Consider the following 8,398-nt stretch of genomic DNA (forward strand, 5'->3'; position numbering starts at 1 on the left):
ATTTAAAAATAACATAATGAATACGCCACAAATTATTTAACGATTATACAATTGGTTTGTTAGTAATTCGATCCGACTTTATAATATTTCTTGATGTATTCGTTAGACTAAGCGACTTTAATTTTATTCGTCAGAATCTCTCGTTGCATTCCGTCTGAGTCCTCAAATGATACTGATTGCCCTTCGATCTTTTTCTTTGTCTTCTCTCGGAGACGACCCCCACTACGCTTGGGTCCGCGCCTATGATCACGTATGCCACCTTCTTTGTGTATATGAAATAACGGTCACGTTAAACGAATCGACGTTTCTGGACCTTGCTGCTTGAGAACAGCTAGGCGCTTGTCGCTACATTGTATATTTTTCGTCGGTCATATAAGACGATCTGTCTGCGACACTGTAGTGCCACGAGCGACAGTTAAGAATACGGCCTATGGTAAGCCTCGTGGCGTAACACATTCTTCTCATCATAAAGAGAATATATTTCAAACAAACTAACCATTCTTTTAGGAGAAAATGTTAAAGTTTCAAACATTCTTAATTTAATTTATTCATTATATCTTTATAATTATAGTCACATTTAGTGAGAAAGTAGCGTGCTATGAACGGAGCAGCAAGAAAATTTCAGATGATCTCGTGAAATATATCAAAATATAAAAGTATCGGAGGATCTTTTCGTGCAAAGGAGTTTCTGTGACAATGTGATTATTCGGTGGTGATGTTCACAATTTGGTGATCAAGAATTAATATTGCAATATCTGAATGCAGATCGATCCTGCATCAATTGGCGTAAAGAAGAGCAGGTTAACTATGACTCATTATTGCTCATATTTATTCACTAATGAGTTCATATAAAATAGGCTATCGAGTACAAATCAATCGTATAACAGTGCGATGAATACGATACGGAGGTTTTAACCTTTTAAGCGTACAAAGTGAGTATACCACTTTTTGCCGTTGGATGCTATATAACGCGAACCACGTCTTTTGATAGAGTCAATAAATATTTTTGTTGGGATCCGAACTGACTAGCGTAGTGTAAGCCATATGGAAACCGAAAACGGGGAATGTGGACTATGAGAGAGATCGTGATCAATGCGTGTACGAAGAGTGTGTGAACAGCGTACAACTAACAATGTGCAGCTAGTTTGGCTTATGTATAATTGTTATTTCAATTTACTAAATACATATATTCTGTTTATTTTACACCTTTAGCTTGATTAATTAATTCCATCATTTTTAAAATTATGATAAGGGTTATTTAATGCAATGTCGAGTGCTTCGTTTAACGCAATACATTCAGTTGTAATAATTGAAATTCTTTTAGGCAGAGTATTTGTTATTGAAATATTTAAATCATGGGAAATGCAAGCATGCCCTACTGGCTGCGAATTAGTAGTTTTGCTCCCATCTGTATAGTTCTTAATTAAGTCGGATTTAGTCATGATGTTAAACAGTGTAACGTTTCGATCCTCTGATTTCTTTGATACCTATCTCTGTATTAATTGGAATTGTGGGGAGGACATTTTTGTAATTGTAATTGTATTTGTCAAACTGTTTGGCAAGTAGTTTATTTTTAGTTAGTACAAGACAGTCTTCCATAATACGATAAATCAGTCTCTTTTTTTATATTTTACTATTCAGGTAAAATTGTTGAATTACCAAACGACATACGACCCTGGCAAGATTATACGGACAACGGGAATGGAATAACGACAATATGAAAACCCTGGCAACGTAACTGAACATGATAAAGGAATAACGGCATTATGAGGAATTTGGCTACGTCCCTGAACTATTCTATGATCATAAAAATATGGATAGATTGACCCGGAAGAATAAAAGTACCGCACAGGGGGATTCGGAGACCCCAAGCCCCGTCGGATCGGCGAGTGGTGCCCCTCCAGACTCGCCTTGACGATCATCACACGACTAGGCGAGGAACGAGGAGAGGACGGTCGGTCCCAGGGCTGCCTCTCGCTCAGTAAGAGTGACCCGGGACCATGTGATCGATAGCGATGCAGAGAGGAGACTCGTAAAAGCATGACTGATTCTGTTCGGCAAAAAGGAGAGGGCTCAAAAGTTACTAAAGGGAAAGTTGGGGCAAGAGAACGAAATCGAGGTTGACTCTCAAGCGGAGTTGATCGACCAGTATAGCTATCTGACACCGGATACTAGCAAGCTCAGGAAAGGAGTAAAAGCAAACAAGGAGAAGGTTCCAGTGAAGAAGAGGGCGCTGGGAACCAGAAAAGGAGGAAACAGAGAAGTGGAAGAAGGCTCTTCCGCTGACGAAGGTAGGGGTCTGTCATCAGGTTTTCGCGACATCAGGGGACTCACGAGGAGTGTGGAGATTTTAGCAATGAACCCAGAGTAAATGATGAGAAGGACCACAGCTTCGAGCAAGGGTGATCCTTTGCTCGAGAAGTTGAACACGGAAAATGTGATAGAGATAAGGGGGGTAGGAGAACGGTGGCTGCGCAGATGACGCTTGAGGGGTATGAGGAGACTAGGCATAGCAAAGAATCGGTAGCCAGCCAGACTGTGGCAGTCTTAGTCGGCGAAGCGAAAGGTCATCACTGGAGAAAAGGAAGGCCTGCCACATGAAAAAGCCGAGAAGGCAGGAGGTGGTAACCTACGCCGAAGCCTATGGCAAGTATAGCGAGGACGAATGGGCGCTCGTTAACAGGCGTAAGATGCATAGCAGCCGAATTGTAAACATGACGGGAGCTAAGACGAAGGACTGTCCCCAACCCCGGAGAAAAGAGAAAGAACTCCAAGGGGAAGGAGTAAGGCTATCCTTGTTAAAGCGGGGCATGATACCAATTGGATAGACTCCTATAGGGAGGTGGTTGGGGCGGAGAATGCCCTGAAGGAGACAACCGGCGCCAGGAAGACGAGAGCGGAACACATCCTTATTGAATTAAATAATATAGTGACGAGTGGGGAGGAAAAAGGCGATGCGTCGGAGGATGGAAATTGCATCCTTGGCGAATAGGAAGACCTTGGAAATCAGGAATATAGACCCTATCGCCACAAAGGAAGAATTTGAGGTGTAAGTGTTGTCCGCGATAATTGTAGCTGGTGGCTGTAGATGTCGCTGATGGGTTACTGCTGTTTTTCTTCCATTTTCAGAAGAAAAATCGGACTCCGATCGCGGGGATTTGAACCCGGGTCCCGAACGTTCGTAACCTAAGACGCTAACCACTGCGCTGCCGTCATTCGACACTAGTTAGTGTCGAGTGGTGGTATTTGTGCTGTCGAGTGCCGCCACAAATTAGTGGAGGACATATCGACTAAACTTAACTTGATGGAAGAGAGATAGAGGTGAAGTCCCTCAGGATGACGCTGTGGAGTACACAGGAGGCGGTGGTTGTGCTGCCTGCGAGTATCGTTCTCAGGGACAGACCGATTATTACAATAGGATTCTGCCTAACGTAGTGAGATGTTATAGGTATCCCATGCTGAGGCATAATGCGGTCAGGTGTACGGGAGTGAGTCGTGGTGGAGAATTGTGCAGAAGATGTGGGGACAGGGATCACACCATAAACCAGTGCACGTAGAAACCGAGATGTGTTATCTGCCTGAGGGAGAATAGGAGTAATCTGAGGACACATTACCGGATCCCTGGCATGCTCTGTAGTGAAAGAGAGGGTGAAGAGAGGTAGTCCTAGCAGAAGATAAAGATCTTAATAATTAACATGAATAGGTTCAGGCTTGCACCGGAGTTGATGTATCAGTATACCTACGAAGCGGGAATAGACGATGTATTCATAACGGAGTCATCTATGCAGCAGAAATACCGGTACAACGACGACAAGGACGATGCGTCGTTGTGGGCGACACTCTTTAAAGAGAAACAACCAGACAGGACCACCTTGGTCGCTAGAGATGGAGTCGTAGGAGTCAGCGTGGACAACGTGTTTTGCATTGGGGGTCATTGCTCCCCCAATGTGAAGATGAAACAGTTTGACAGCAACATCCAGGAATTGGACACTCTGATTCAGGCGACCAAGGGGAGTTACCCAGCAATGATGATCGCCGGAATTTTAACTTACAGGTCACTGCATGAACATGTTTGCGAAGAATGGGATCATCCCGATCAGGATGAATAAAGAGTACACATTCTGCAAGAACGGCAAGAAGAGTTTCCTCGACATTATTAGTACAAACAAGGGATTGGCTAAGAAGTATGCAGAGGGGAAATTGCCGAAGGTCTGGTCGGCATCGGACTACAAATATGTTCTGCATAATTTTAGGATTAAAAAGGCGAGACGTAAGGCCGTGAACTTTAGGTATTCGACGAGAGACGCCGATATGGACAAATTTGTTTTAACTTTTTATGAAGATTATAAAATATTATTTATTGATAATTGTTGAAGTGGTTACCACTTCTAAGAAAACTCTACATCTGGTCTTTTTAGTTTTCTCAAGCACTGAAGCCATCGACAGCGCGTAGACAAAAGACTGCGGCGAAGTCAGGCCATAAACAGTAGACAGGCAACGTTGACTTCGGGGTTTTCAGTTTTTGGGTAACACAGCTAGTGTGCGGATCTGGACCAGCTCAAATTGTATTCTTACTTATTACACTTCTATTTAAATATATTTTCTGCCTTACAATTTATCCACGTGTTTTCTCTGTTTACACACCGAATAACCTCAACATTTTAAAATTTGTGTTGATTTAGGGATTGTAATAAAAGTGTTATTGAAATATTATTTATTATTCATTTCAAGATAATAAATCTTTTTTGTTCAACGATCGATTGGTAGTAATTATTTATCAAACATCTTACAAGACAAAATTAGTTGTATCTTACACATGAAAACGGTGAAGCTAACGGTGCGATTTGCATAACCTCGAACGCTTAGCCAGACCGTGAAATGGTTCGACGTCTGGCAGACCCTACCGTCGGTTACGGCACTTGCTGTTGCAATTTAAATCGTAGGGCAAAGGGTTAAAACTTTGACATCTTTTTTTCCAGGAAAAGAGGTCATTTGCGATCCATGGTTTCTTTAAGACCTTTGTTTCTCGTGATGAATAGAATACGCTACTATAAAAAATGTTGACTTTAAATATTATGCTCGAGGTCAATTTTACAAGAACCTTCTTTTACAAATCTCCATCGATTCATGGGGGTAGAGTCACGCTACGGTAGTCTACGCTTACTATTTATATAGTAGAATATGGTGTACAAAGTAGAATATGAGTATGCTAATATGCATACATTTTTTTACTCAGTCTACTAATGTATAACTATGATACATTTTTAGAGAAGATTTCATTGAATACATCTTCATTGTTGAATCTTTATAATATTATCACAATAGATTGTGCACACTTAAACATTGTATAAATTTATTTATTTGTTTTCTGATTTTCCCATTCAGCTACAGAAATCGGGATCAAAATCATTTTCTGACTATTTATTTTCACTGAATCATTGGACTCACAAATTGCCAATCTTTCGAATGCATTTGTAAATTTTCACTTTAATAGAGCGCTATCGAATATAGGAATTGTGTATCTCACGCTTGAGTGCCGATTAAATTCAGAAAAAAGATGACTGCCAACAATACGTAGAAGAACGAAATCATGTTTATAGAGCATCAGCCAGCAAAATGTTAATATGGCTGAATATATTACTTTGTGAATAAATAATTATCTGTGTAAACAAGAGTGAATACGGTTGTCGCAAACATCCCATTAAAAAAATATGGATAATTACGCTACCAATTCAAGAAAGGTAGTGCCGCACACGACTGAAAGGTACAGTCGTTACGACAAACAATCGTTGATGGCACACGCTTTATAGTAGTAAATACTGTCGGTTTTCATATCGATTGGTATTCCTATAATATTACTGTATAATATTGTTATGCATACATTTAGGATATCGTAACCAGACCTGACTATTAGTCGGTTGGCAATGGTAGGCTGAAATAATTTTCGATGCACCTGTTGATATATGAAATGTTACACTTCAATTAGGTCCAACGGGTAAAACGGTCATCCCGCTGAGGAGGCACTGGGGCCTCCATGGATTGGCACGATGTCCCAGGGGGGAGGCGTCAAAAGTAGTGGTCTCTCTTGTCGTCCAAATTACACTTCGGTTTACGTTCCCATAATGGGAGAAGACACGCCGAAGTGCACCGGCCCTAATTGGCAAGAGGACCCAGGCCACTACTGTTAAGCGTTTAGGAAGGCTATCGTAGAGTTTTAGTCGGTAAGAGTCAGACACTACTCCGCTGCTTTTCTGGAAAAAAACGAAAAATTGCGGAGTACGAGACGGGTATGAATCTGACATTCTCCTATGCCCGAGTGGCGGTCAGCCTATGTCTTTGTGCATTCGTCGGTTTGCCGATACGATACAAAGAATTTCAGAACAGCTGGAGGGCCCATGCCTGTCAAAACCACTCACGTCACCTTCTCGTTGGTGTTCCTCATCACCTAGCATTGGTTTTGGCCGGTATGGGGGTGCGAAAGAGTGAGTGGCACTAGGACGGGGTTATGTTAGGATTAGGTAGGGTGACAACCAGGATAACGAGAATCAAGGACAACTAACTCTGCTAACCAACGATAAAGAAAGGGCTGGATTAGAAATCTTCGAGGAAGAACTAATAGGATGATTGATACGAGGAAAGCGGTTGGCGTGGATTAGGTGCCAAGAGATATTACGAAGATGCTAGCAGAAGTGCCACCCCAGACCTAGGAAACAGCTCCTAGATCTGCTTAATATAATCAATAGAAACGGTAAAATTCCGGTGGCCTGCGAGGTGATGAGGGTGGTTCTAATACCGAAACCGTGTAGGGATCCATTACTCCCGTCATCTTACAAACCAATCAGTATCCTCCCAACATTCAGCAAGATCTGGGAGCACAACGGTAGAAGGTGTCCCATTTGGAGGCCATTTGTTGCCGAACATAAACAGACCCACCGGCTCTGTTAGGAAGCTGTACTGTGGGGTATGGGAGTCGATGGTACTCTACGCCGCACCAATACGGGCCCTATCTTCGTGACGGGCAGTATTCCCGTACATATTAACCATTGAAGGACGGGGCCGCTTGAGGAGCGAGCGTCTCTGTGGATGAGAGGCATTGGCGCGCGCAGTTGAGAGCATAAACACGTTGAGCGTTTGCGTTATTCATTGTTAAGGCTTGTATTATTTTCATCAATATTTAGTTCATCATCATTATCACTATTACCATGTTGAACGGAGTTCATTTCCTCTGTCTGAAGCTCTGTCATAGTCTTGTATCTTGTCAGGTTCAAAATAATATTCGTCATCTACTATCACTTGTTCTCTTTGGAACTTTTTAGCATCGTCTATAAGTTATTATAAAAAATATATAAAATATATAAAATCTTTCTGATTCATCTGATAATACCATTGAAAGGTTAAAATTCGTTCTGACTCGACCATCATCTTGCATCGCGAATTTACGTTAAACGGAGGATACAATTTCTAAATATCTATAATTTTCTTTCATCAAAAACAAAATACTGTTTAGCTTACTGTACCCACGCGTAAATACGCATAACTTACCTTCTAACTTCCAATCTATCATCTTGCTATGGATTCGCTGGCGAGTCGCAGTATGGAAATGCGATCCCGAGGAACCCAAATACCGTATCTCATTGGTCATGTCTCAATAGGCCGAAAATTCTGGCTTCATTGGCCGGACCGCAAAGATGATAACCTTTATAAAATATCCCTAACCCAAAGCAGATTTGCGCAGCGATGGGGTACCTCGCAGTCGAGGGCACTGTGAGATAGCTGATAGGTGTGTCAGTCATTACGGGACCGCACGGACCGGATGATACGAACTCCATAAAAAACAAATAAATCAAATAAGAAAAAACGAAGAGAAATTCGCACTTCCAGAACCGGCCTCGGGTCTGTATGAGTCCGATTCCCACTGGGGGTGGTTAGGAAACTGGTCCAGGTGAGTAAGGTGACCATCGGATAGTCAATAGCAAAGGTCGAAGCCATCGGACGGAGACCTTTGCAGTGCTTTAGATATCTGAAGATAGGGCACGTGAAGAGGCCGTGCACCTCAAAAAAAGATAGGAGGCGCCTACGTTATAGGTGTGCCGGCTCCGGACATCGAGCCAAAGGATGCACCGTGGTCAACCAAAAATACCAGCTCTGTGAGGCGCTTGGGACACCGGCAGCATACAGTATGGGGAACCGGGGAAGGGAGAAAATAACTGTAGCGGCACATGAGCGTAGAAAATGTCAACGGAAAATTCGGATCTGGGAGAGACTCATATTATTGTACCTTTGAATACCAACGTTATTTTGGTTTACAAGGTCTAGAGGCAAACGAACAAGGGACAGATTTCTATTGCCGTTATTCGTAATCTTCAACCGGAGTTACGTAAGAACTTTAACTCTTAAC

Source organism: Bombus vosnesenskii, unplaced genomic scaffold, assembly GCF_011952255.1.
Source record: "Bombus vosnesenskii isolate JDL3184/JDL3185 unplaced genomic scaffold, Bvos_JDL3184-5_v1.1 scf7180000014564, whole genome shotgun sequence".
Taxonomy (NCBI): Eukaryota; Metazoa; Arthropoda; class Insecta; order Hymenoptera; family Apidae; genus Bombus; species Bombus vosnesenskii.